The following is a 10598-nucleotide window of genomic DNA, read 5'->3' as shown; positions in this document are numbered from 1 at the left end:
TGCTGTGGGGAAACTATGGAAACTACAGTTTTCTATACAGCGGACTACAACATGGATGTTTAATAAGAACGAGGGACTACTGTGAACTCATCTGGAGACTCTGCACCTGCTCTGATGCTGCTGCTTTGCTTTATGAACGGACAACAGAGAAACATATTCTTCATGAATGAGGTTTTGAAATATAAAAGGAAAGTGAAACTTGTGCTAACCCTCCTCAACGTTCATATTTCTCTTTTTGATTATAATACCGATGAACGTTCTGAACAAAGCACTTTGCCAACTTACCACATACGTTTTAAAATGCTTAATAAGCACCGTAACTTTCATGATATAATTTCTCGGTCATAATCGGTTGTTTCCGTGAACGGCCGACTGTCGTGCGACGGCAAATGCTGCGGCCGCAAGGCATTGTGGGGCAGCATTTTCTCCTCTCCTGTCGGTTAAGGGAGGTCCAGTGGTTCCTAAGCTAAAGGAGGTTATAAAGGAAGTTTGAAACCTCCTTTCCTATCATCTAGAGCAGTGCTTCTCAAAGTGTGGTCCGCGGACCACTGGTGGTCCGTGAGCGCCCCCTAGTGGTCCGCGAGTATATTGGTAACATTTCACATTTGAAATAAATAAATGTAAGTTGTCCGCACTATCGCGGGAATATCTCCGCAATGGAGCGCGCTAAAGTTTCACTTTCAATTGCATGATATAGCCCAGCGCAACACCTTCATCCCACTTGCTGCCACTTGTTTGTACCATTTTCAGGCGATTTGTAATCTGTTCTAGAAAAACGATGCGATTTTGGATATTTGTGGAGTTAGGTGGTCCGCGAGTGTTTTTTTATTGGTTAAGTGGTCCTTGGTATGAAAAAGTTTGAGAAACACTGATCTAGAGCAGGGGCGTCAAACTCAATCACACAGTGGGCCAAAATAAAAAATTGGGTACTAGTCGAGGGCCGGACTGGTTCAATGTTTATTGCAGAACGTATTGAAATGAACTTGTTGCACATATTAAACCTGGAACTAACAAAGCTTCAATTATTGCCTATAAAAACAACTTTAAACATTAAATAATCAGTTGCATTCATTTCTCATGGCTCTATCTGCAGCTTCTCCAGAGTCATTTCTTATGAGTACATTTTCCCACAGGCCAACAACAGCTTCAACAAAACTATTCCCCTCAAAGAACAAACCAAACATGTCCTGTTGCCGTGAGAGAGAAAGTGCAGAAGGAAACATCCATTGAACTCAGATTGCTGCTCTGTGATGCTAGCTCAGACACTTGGCATCTCATCTCGGGGGCAAGGTCATCAATGTTTGGGCTCAGGCTCTGAGCGGAGGAGACCCTCAGGATGGAGGGAAGGTGTGCGTGCAATATACCGGCGGGCCAGATCTAAAAGTAATTAGAAATTATCCTGCGGGCCGAAATTAAATCCACCGAGGGCCTGATTTGGCCCCCGGGCCTTGAGTTTGACACATGTGCTCTCTAGAGAATTCGAACGGCTCTTATCATGGCTGCCACTGAGGGACTTCCGGGTCATTTCACTCCGTTAGGAAGGTTCCTAAACTAAACGGACTATTCGACCGCAACCTGAGGGTGAAAGAGGTGCTGCAGCTCAGGCAGTATGAACATTAAAGCATGGAGACGTGTTGAGACCCAGAATACTAATACACACCGGAAAATGAGCATAATTTGGGATAATTGATGGGACCCAGCCTCATTGAGCTTTCAGCTGCCAGGGATCAGCTGACTTGGTCTGAGTGATCCGATCCTCTGCAGCCCATAAAGCTTTCATCCTGCCGAATAACATAATCCACCCTGTAATTAATGGTCTCAGTTCCCTTCCCAGGAATGCTGTCCTCCTCATAGTGTGTGTGTGTGTGTGTGTGTGTGTGTGTGTGTGTGTGTGTGTGTGTGTGTGTGTGTGTGTGTGTGTGTGTGTGTGTGTGTGTGTGTGTGTGTGTGTGTGTGTGTGTGTGTGTGTGTGTGTGTGTGTGTGTGTGTGTGTGTGTGTGTGTGTGTGTGTGTGTGTGTGTGTGTGTGTGTGTGTGTGTGTGTGTGTGTGTGTGTGTGTGTGTGTGTGTGTGTGTGTGTGTGTGTGTGTGTGTGTGTGTGTGTGTGTGTGTGTGTGTGTGTGTGTGTGTGTGTGTGTGTGTGTGTTGATAAGACTCCAGACCTGTCGGAGTGAAGATCTGCGTATCTGGTTATTTGTCGTGTGGAATTCTGTTGGTAATATATTAAATTGAAGACCGGAACCAACCGTTTAAAGAAGCTTATTACAAACCTTCGGCATGAAGCAGAACAACACTGGAGCACTGATTTATTAAAGGTTTTAGCAGGGATCTGAATCAATCATTTAAATGTGGATCAAACCAAGGTAATGCTATTTTCAAAAGATAAAAAGACACCAGACACTGTTTTAGATATTGTTACTATGCAAGGAATACAACTCAAAGTTGTTGCCTGTTACAAATACCTTGGTATCTGGCTTGATGATTGTCTCTCTTTTAAACTTCATGTCACTAATCTGCTTAAAAAGCTGAGAGTTAGGCTAGGTTTCTTCTACGGGAACAAGTCCTGCTTCTCGCTTGAGGCCAGGAGAAGGCTCTGTGACCTTTGACCTGTGCTGGACTATGGGGATCTGGTCTATATGAATGCACCTGCCCATTGCCTGAGCAAGTTAGATGCTGCGTATCACAGCGCTCTGAGATTTGTCACTAACTGTAAAGCACTGACTCATCACTGTACCCTGTCTGCCAAGGCAGGTCTGCCTTCACTCTCTGTACGGAGGCTCAGTCACTGGAACACGTTTATCTATAAAGCGTTGTTGGGTAAACTCCCGTATTATATCTGCTCTCTGATAACACAGAGAGTTGCAAGCAGCTATTGTCTGAGGTCACATGATGTGGTCTTGTTAGATGTGCCAAGAGCAAGGACTGTCTTAGGTAAGACAGCTGTTATGAGCAGCTCCACTTGCTCGGAACAATCTTCAGCAAGAATTGAAACTGAGCAATCTCATTCCTCTGCATGTTTTTAAAGCTAGGGTAAATGAAATGCTTGCCGATACAATGGGCACTTGTAAATGTCTATAACTATGTGTCCTGTAAATATAATGTATAATGTCCTTTATTGTTTCATGTTTCATGTGGAACCGATATGCTGCAGGTCTCCCTTGAAAAGAGATCTATATCTCAATGGGACCAATCACGTTAAATAAAGGTTTGAAATCAAATCAAATCAATAAAACTACTCGAAAAGGCTGTTTACTTGTTACGTGTGCACCGAGTGATAATTGTGCGTACAAGTACTCTAAGACTTCTTGAATCACAGCTTGATGTTATTAGATTTGATCTATTATAAGTTATTAAGGAGAGTAAATCGACATGAGGCAGATGGGATGCAGTCTAGATGACCCGTCTGTGGAAATATTCCTGGTTACAAGGCAAGTTTATCTTTGGAGCATATTTAAACTGAATGCAAAAGTCCTTGAACAAATTACGTTAAAGGCATTAAAGGTCCCAGGCTGAGTTCCGTGGTGTCTCGCTGTCTCGCCCACCCCTCACCAGTGAGCCAGCTCTCACTGTCCCGCTCCTCGCAGCAGCGAGCCTCGCAACGTCCCGCCGAGTGTGTGTGTGTGAGGAAGTCCGCCGATTGGTCCAAACGTAACGGCTCCGCTACGTTACGTCACTATACCCGAAATACGTCACTATACCCAAGAAGTAAACAATGGAGAAAGAGAAATGTCCAACGAGGCGTTCTGGGGCAGCAGACAGGTCTTCTCTGTGTTAGAGTTGTACTCGCTACAGGGTGCACTTTGAGGGTTTTGACTCTGCAGACCGTTTACATGCAGAACAAGCTTCATAACACAAGGAGACGGGTGATAACCGGAAAAGCCTGACATGGGACCTTTAGGAAATGGTATAGCTGATTACATTTAATTAGGAAGGGTTAAGTAATCAGATCAGAACAAAGTAAGGAATCAGCACAGATTACATTTGAATTCATTTGTTACCAAGTCACATTTTCAAAGGCATAACATTTTTGATTGCTTCATTAAAATATGGCCATTTAAAATGATTAAAGGACATATCCTGCTCATTTCCAGGTTCATGTATTTTGTGCTTCGACATGTTTACGTGCTTTAATGGATTTTAGCCTCTGCAGACCGTTTACATGCACAACAACCTATAACACATTAAATGAATGATAACTAATGTTATTAACGCCATGAAGCGCGCCTCCTTAAAGTTGAACAACGTACACAGTAGTGTGTGGCAGGACTGTTTTGATAACCTCCTATGATCAGCTGTATACGCTAAAGTTGAAAGTGCATTGAAGAAGAGTAAAGAATAATGTTTCAGTTACACTGTTGTTATAAATGCCACATGTGCTCTCACTTACACTCCAGTAAGTTATGATGTGCTACTTGAGCACAGCGGAGGACAGAGGTGAAGGTTACATACCGGGCGTAATAGTTTTTTAGCAAAAATGAAATCAAAATGTAGTAAAGAAATGTCAGTTTTGGTGTTTTCTAATGCTGCCGGGCTACAAATCTGATCCAACCACACTCACTCAGTCCTGATGAAGCACATGCACTGAGTGAGGATGCTTTCTTATTTAACAATAAAGTGTTTTTCCAAAGGAGTGATGAGGTCATCCAGCAGTATCCAGAGTGTTCGCTGCCATGTGAATGAAATATGACTCCGTTTAAAAACTCATTTTACCTCAATAAAATGTTTTAATATTGATGTTTGAGGCTGTATTATATTCAGGGTATGATGAAGGGATTGCGTCATACATTACATTACATGTAATTTGCTAGACGCTTTTATCCAAAGCGACTAACATACACTGAACAAAAATATAAACGCAACACTTTTGTTTTTGCTCCCATTTTCCATGAGATGAACTCAAAGATCTAAAACATTTTCTATAAACACAAAATAATCATTTCTCTCAAATATTGTTCACAAATCTGAAAGAATCTGTGATAGTGAGCACTTCTCCTTTGCCGAGATAATCCATCCCACCTCACAGGTGTGGCATATCAAGATGCTGATTAGACAGCATGATTATTGCACAGGTGTGCCTTAGGCTGGCCACAATAAAAGGCCACTCTGAAACGTGCAGTTTTGCTTTATTGGGGGGGTCTGGGGGGTCCGAAAACCAGTCAGTATCTGGTGTGAGGGGTAGGGGTAGGGTTAGGGTTAGGGTTAGTGTAATGTTGTGAATCGAGTGGCCTGTGTTCGTCGTCCATTACATACACCTGCCCATACCATAACCCCACCACCACCATGGGCCACTCGATTCACAACATTACCCTAACCCTAACCCTAATCCTAATCCTACCCTAATGCTACGTTTTCAAACCGTGAATCGAAGGTGAAATGACATGTGATGTTGTACACTGAGCACACTGGGATTAGCACTCATTTATTGACGCTGAATAACGTTTATCAGGGAATGTTTAAATAACCACAGACACCAGAATATATGTAAATGCTAGTTTTTTTGCGAGTCCAAGTACCGGTTCCCGACGTTCCGGTTTAATCGGACTTGAACCGAAACTTTTTACAAGTCCAGTACCGGTTCGGCGTACCGGTACGCAGCACTACCTGTGAGGTGGGATGGATTATCTCGGCAAAGGAGAAGTGCTCACTATCACAGATCTTTTCAGATTTGTGAACAATATTTGAGAGAAATGGTTATTTTGTGTTTATAGAAAATGTTTTAGATCTTTGAGTTCATCTCATGAAAAATGGGAGCAAAAACAAAAGTGTTGCGTTTATATTTTTGTTCAGTGTACATTCAGTACTGTGGACAATCCCCACAGGAGCAATTTGGGGTGAGGTGTCTTGCCCAGGGACACAACGACATGCAGTGGGACTCGAACTTGCTATCCTCTGAATTGAAGTCCATCATACTTTCCACTGAGCCACAGCCTCCTAATACAGTGTTTGTCCTTTTGTGCATGCTCCTTTGTCTGTAAGTTGTTTTAATATTGCTAATATGGAAGCAGCAACATGTCATGTGTGTAGCATTTAAGACAATGTATCTGCATGTCCTCCTCCGCCCTCTGACGCAGATGCTCCAACTGTAACAGCCGTTATCTCCCTGAAGGAGCAAGTTGTTGTTGTTACCAGTTTATGACCGGGCAACTCTCGGTCAGAGATAGTTTATTGTTGTGGGACATCTGGAACACATCCTTCTTCGGGGAGTAGAGGACCCATACATGCCAACCTTGAGACCTCAGAAATCAGGAGCATTTCAAAACCAGGAAAGGAGTGAGCAGAGGGTAGAGTTGTGGATTCTTGTTCTGTTTTCTGTGACTAAAGAGACGCGCTACCATGGAAACCAAACAATGGTGTAGCTGTATTAAAGTCCGAGTGGAAACATCCATCCGTCTTCTCCCGCTTATCCGTGGTGGGGTCGCGGGGGTAGCAGTTCCAGCAGAGAGCCCCAAACTTTCTTTTCCCTGGCGACATCAACCAGCTCTGACTGGGGGATCCCAAGGCGCTCCCAGGCCAGCGAAGAGATATAATCCCTCCACCTGGTCCTAGGTCTACCCCTTGGAAACCGAGTGGAAACAGTCCTGAGTAAATTTGATTTTGTCAGAAATTGGGAGAAATGCGGGTGTGTGTGTTTGTGTTTCAGAGGAACATCAGCAGTGTGAGGGAGTCCTCTGAGAGCACAGCCTCTTCCCCGACAGCTCCCCTGCTGATGGACACCAACACACACACAGCTCACCGGCTCTACCCAGTGATTGTGCGTGTACACACACACACACACACACACACACACACACACACACACACACACACACACACACCAGGAAAAGATGATATTAGAAACACTTGTATGTGTGTGTGCAGACTAACCATCTTATAAATATGCAAATTAATATAATTATTACTAGTATTAGTTCAACTCTATGTATGAGTACTTTTAATAACAAGATTTACAAAGTGCTTCCTATAGAAAATTAAAAAAAAGTATAAAAGCAGTAACAACAATAGATTTGTATTTTAAATAACAACATGAAATAATAATAATAATAATAATAATAATAACAACACTGTGTAATAGCGTAAAGTAAGAGTGAGATGATAAAACCCAAATTACATAACGTTTAATCCACAGAAAATATCTTTGACTTTAGGCTTTTCTTTGTCTCGCTCTTCCAGGAATCCTCGATGTTCTTCCCCCCATCCTCACCTCCTCCATCCTCCCCTCCTCACCCAGAGTCTCCCCCTCCATCGTCCCCCCCGCTGCCTTACAGAGTCAACGGCCTCTCTGCATGAGCCCCATCAACACATGACCACAATGGGACACATGTTTTATTAGTCGCCGATGTGAATCTTATATTATGTCTGCTGAATCCGATGCAAAGACTTTTTCCAAATGTCATAAATATAATGCAAAAATATAATCATATTTTACTGTAAAGTAATCTCAAATTGATGTCGTTGTTTCTCACCTTGGAGTTTTACAAATATGAAAAGCCAGATATGAATCAATCATGTTTCCATTTCACATTTCCTGGATGCTGGTTGCTCTCACAGAGGAACTCTTAGTCAGATTGAACTGTGGACGATCAGATCAAATGTCTTCAGTCGTGTGTGTGCACATGATCAGTTATGTAATATTAGATAATCAACTGTATTACTTTACCAGACGTCAGTGAAAACAAACACAGAAGTGTAGACGTCATGTGGACAAAACTGAAATGCATATTTTAAAATATCAATACTCACAAACTAATATGACACATACGTTTTTGTAATGAATATTAATATTATTATGTAATAAAGTTTTATTCTTGCCCTTTAAAGCCTTTCACTTATTGGACTAATTGAACACGTGGTGTGTAAAATATGTAGAATATATGTCGCTGCATTTGACAGGAAAAGATACGCCCATAAACATCTGAACCACAGAAACAACTTTAGACATGTTGGAGATATGTTTGGTGTCGTGTTCATTTGTATGTGTTTCGAGCTTTGTGTGTTTACTTGTGGTTATTCCCCTTTTTGCATACCGAGTGTTAACTGGAGTATGAGGGGAGCTTTAATGATTTAGTGACACACCAGGCCGTTAGTTTAAAGGGGACCTATCATGCAAAATGCACTTTTTGATGTATTTTATACAAAACTATGTGTCGGGGAACTCACGCAGCGTCAGAAAATAAAACCCTCTCTCTTTTCCTCCGTACCCAAATCTCTAAAACCGGGGAACAACGGAGCTGATCCAGATTTGCATCCGATATGACGTAATATCTGAAATGTGGACCCACGGGCCAATCAGAAACGTTGCTATCATAAACAATGCCCGACTGTTTTGGACGTAATATGGTCGGTGTTTACATTAGCATCGCTAACACTCAGAGCTAACCTGTACTGGAGAGCATGTGTGTGAAGAAGCAGGAAGTAAAAAGGAACTCACCTTGTGGTGTAACCGGCAAGAGAGAAAGCCTTTGAGCTCCAGACTGTTTCAGATCCTTGATAATCCATGATATGGCGTTTCATCACGGCAGCATTTAGTTTAGACGGTAGCTGCCGGGTCCCGCATGAGCTCAGACCCCTCCTTTTTTAAAGCTTTATACCCAAATCAGCACTTTTGAAACAGGAAGTGAAATAGAGGGATATGAGGCATGTGTTTCCCCTAGGATGGAGTCATAGCAGCGGTGCAAAGGCACGTGAGCCCAGCATAATGTGAGCGCGGAGTGCGTGGAATTTTTTAGTATGTGCGAAGTGCGCCCCGCCAATTTGTTTCTATGTGTCTGCCAGCACAAGAAAGGCTCTTGAGGCCTAGTACCAGGGCCGGTTCTAGCCAATTTGCTGCCCTAGGCGAGATTTTAGGCGAGATTTTATATATAAAGAATAAATGAAAAATCTCTACAAAAGACAGGTAATATACATCCAAATGGCTTCAAATGTATTCAGTATTGTATGAACATGTTTGAATTGGGGGGTGGACGTCACATCCTCTAGGGGGGTCCGGGGTTATGCCCCCCGGGAAGATTTTTTTGGAACATTTTAAAGTAAAATGCTTCAATCTGGTGCACTTTGAGCACACAATTACTAGAGACTAGATCTAGGGGGTACAACTCTAAAACACCCACATGAAAAAGATCGGTTTACATTTTAATAATCAAATAAGTATATGAACATAACCAATAACCTACCATAGCCAATACAAAATAAATGTAACTTATTTTATTTTTGTTCTTTCATATCTTATTTTACCTAGTTAACATTTATTTATGCATATTTTTGTATCTCTCCAACTTTAAACAATATTTTTGGTTGACTGTCCTATAGTATACATTGGAATGATTTCAAACCTGTTTTTATTTATCGTAATAATTATAAAGGAGTGCCTTGGAAATATGTGTTTACATAAATTGTGGTCAAAACGTTTGAGACCCATTGAGATAACTTAAAAACAAAAATTAACTATCTAAACACTCGGAGTCCTTTACCTCACTGAGCCTCTCAGTCGGACAGGAGAGCTCTCCTCCACCCTGGTTGTAGAAACATCTACTTCTTATATCCGTTAGCGCAGCTAGCACCAGATTCTAATAACAACAGCGCCGGTACCGGTGCGCCCTCTCTCTCTCGCTCCCACGCTCGCACTTTGGCTGTGAGCTGCGGGCGCCTGATAAGCCAACATCCCCCACTTTCATCACTTACAGCGGCCATCGTACACGGCAAATGAAAAGTGTAACCGGGGTGAAAAGGGTGTTACATTTACTTAATTATGAATGTTGTTACATCAAGGCCGAAAATTAGGATGAACGCCAACGGTCAAAAATGTTTTTCCCCTCCCAGAGCTACCAGTGCTGCGCCCCCCAGATCTGGCGCCCACTATGCCAAAAATCCGCCCTGCCAGTACATACAGTGGCAATGCCTCAAGATTTAGAAAAAATACACCTTTATTGAACATACAGTCACACAAATACTACAAATTCACATAACAAACCATCAAAAATGAAAAAGGGTCACCAATTATTATTATTTTAATAAAAAATAAAAAAGTTAAAACATTTTTTTTTGCGCAGCCACTATTTGTATCGGGGAAACACATGCTAGAATGGGTGATCTGTTTGGTATTTTTGAGCAAAACAAATTGTTTTTTATATATTATATACCTATGCTATTGCCTAAAAATAGCATGATAGATGACCTTTAAGAATAAAATACAAGATAAACAACAAAAATAAATATACAGACGAGGAGTACAAATGTGCAATTTAAAGATATGTTAAAATAAAGATATTTATATGAAAATAAGAGTAGCGCGTAGTAAAGTGCGTGAGGATGGCCTGTGGATGATCTGTTGGATGAGGTTGAGAGGACAGAGTCGTGGCACAGCAGGCAATCAACCAGCCACTGCTGAAATATGAAAAGAGATATGAGGACAACCTTCAGAAACAGTGATGACGGTAAAACAGAAATCGCGATTTGCTTTCTAATATCCCTCTTGTGTATATGCAAAGTAAACAAACCAAAAGAAAAGAAAGGCAAAACATCATTGACATCACAAAGTGGCCAAAATCTGATCAGCTCATTTTCAGACAGGTTTTTATAGAAATGGATCAAAAAGAGAGAGAA

At 41.8% G+C, this 10598-nt stretch overlaps 1 long non-coding RNA gene across 1 annotated transcript; it reads left to right on the top strand.

Moving 5' to 3' along the window:
• Positions 1-5789: 5789 nt before the first annotated feature.
• On the top strand, positions 5790-7816 carry LOC117457804 (uncharacterized). The gene is made up of 2 exons (XR_004553361.2): positions 5790-6750; positions 7170-7816. It is a non-coding gene; the product is annotated as an uncharacterized lncRNA (long non-coding RNA).
• The last annotated feature ends 2782 nt before the right edge of the window (positions 7817-10598 follow it).

The sequence above is a fragment of the Pseudochaenichthys georgianus genome, chromosome 13 (assembly GCF_902827115.2).
Source record: "Pseudochaenichthys georgianus chromosome 13, fPseGeo1.2, whole genome shotgun sequence".
Taxonomy (NCBI): Eukaryota; Metazoa; Chordata; class Actinopteri; order Perciformes; family Channichthyidae; genus Pseudochaenichthys; species Pseudochaenichthys georgianus.
Note: the sequence above shows the minus strand (reverse complement) of the source record. Positions and strands in the feature narration are given on the sequence as shown.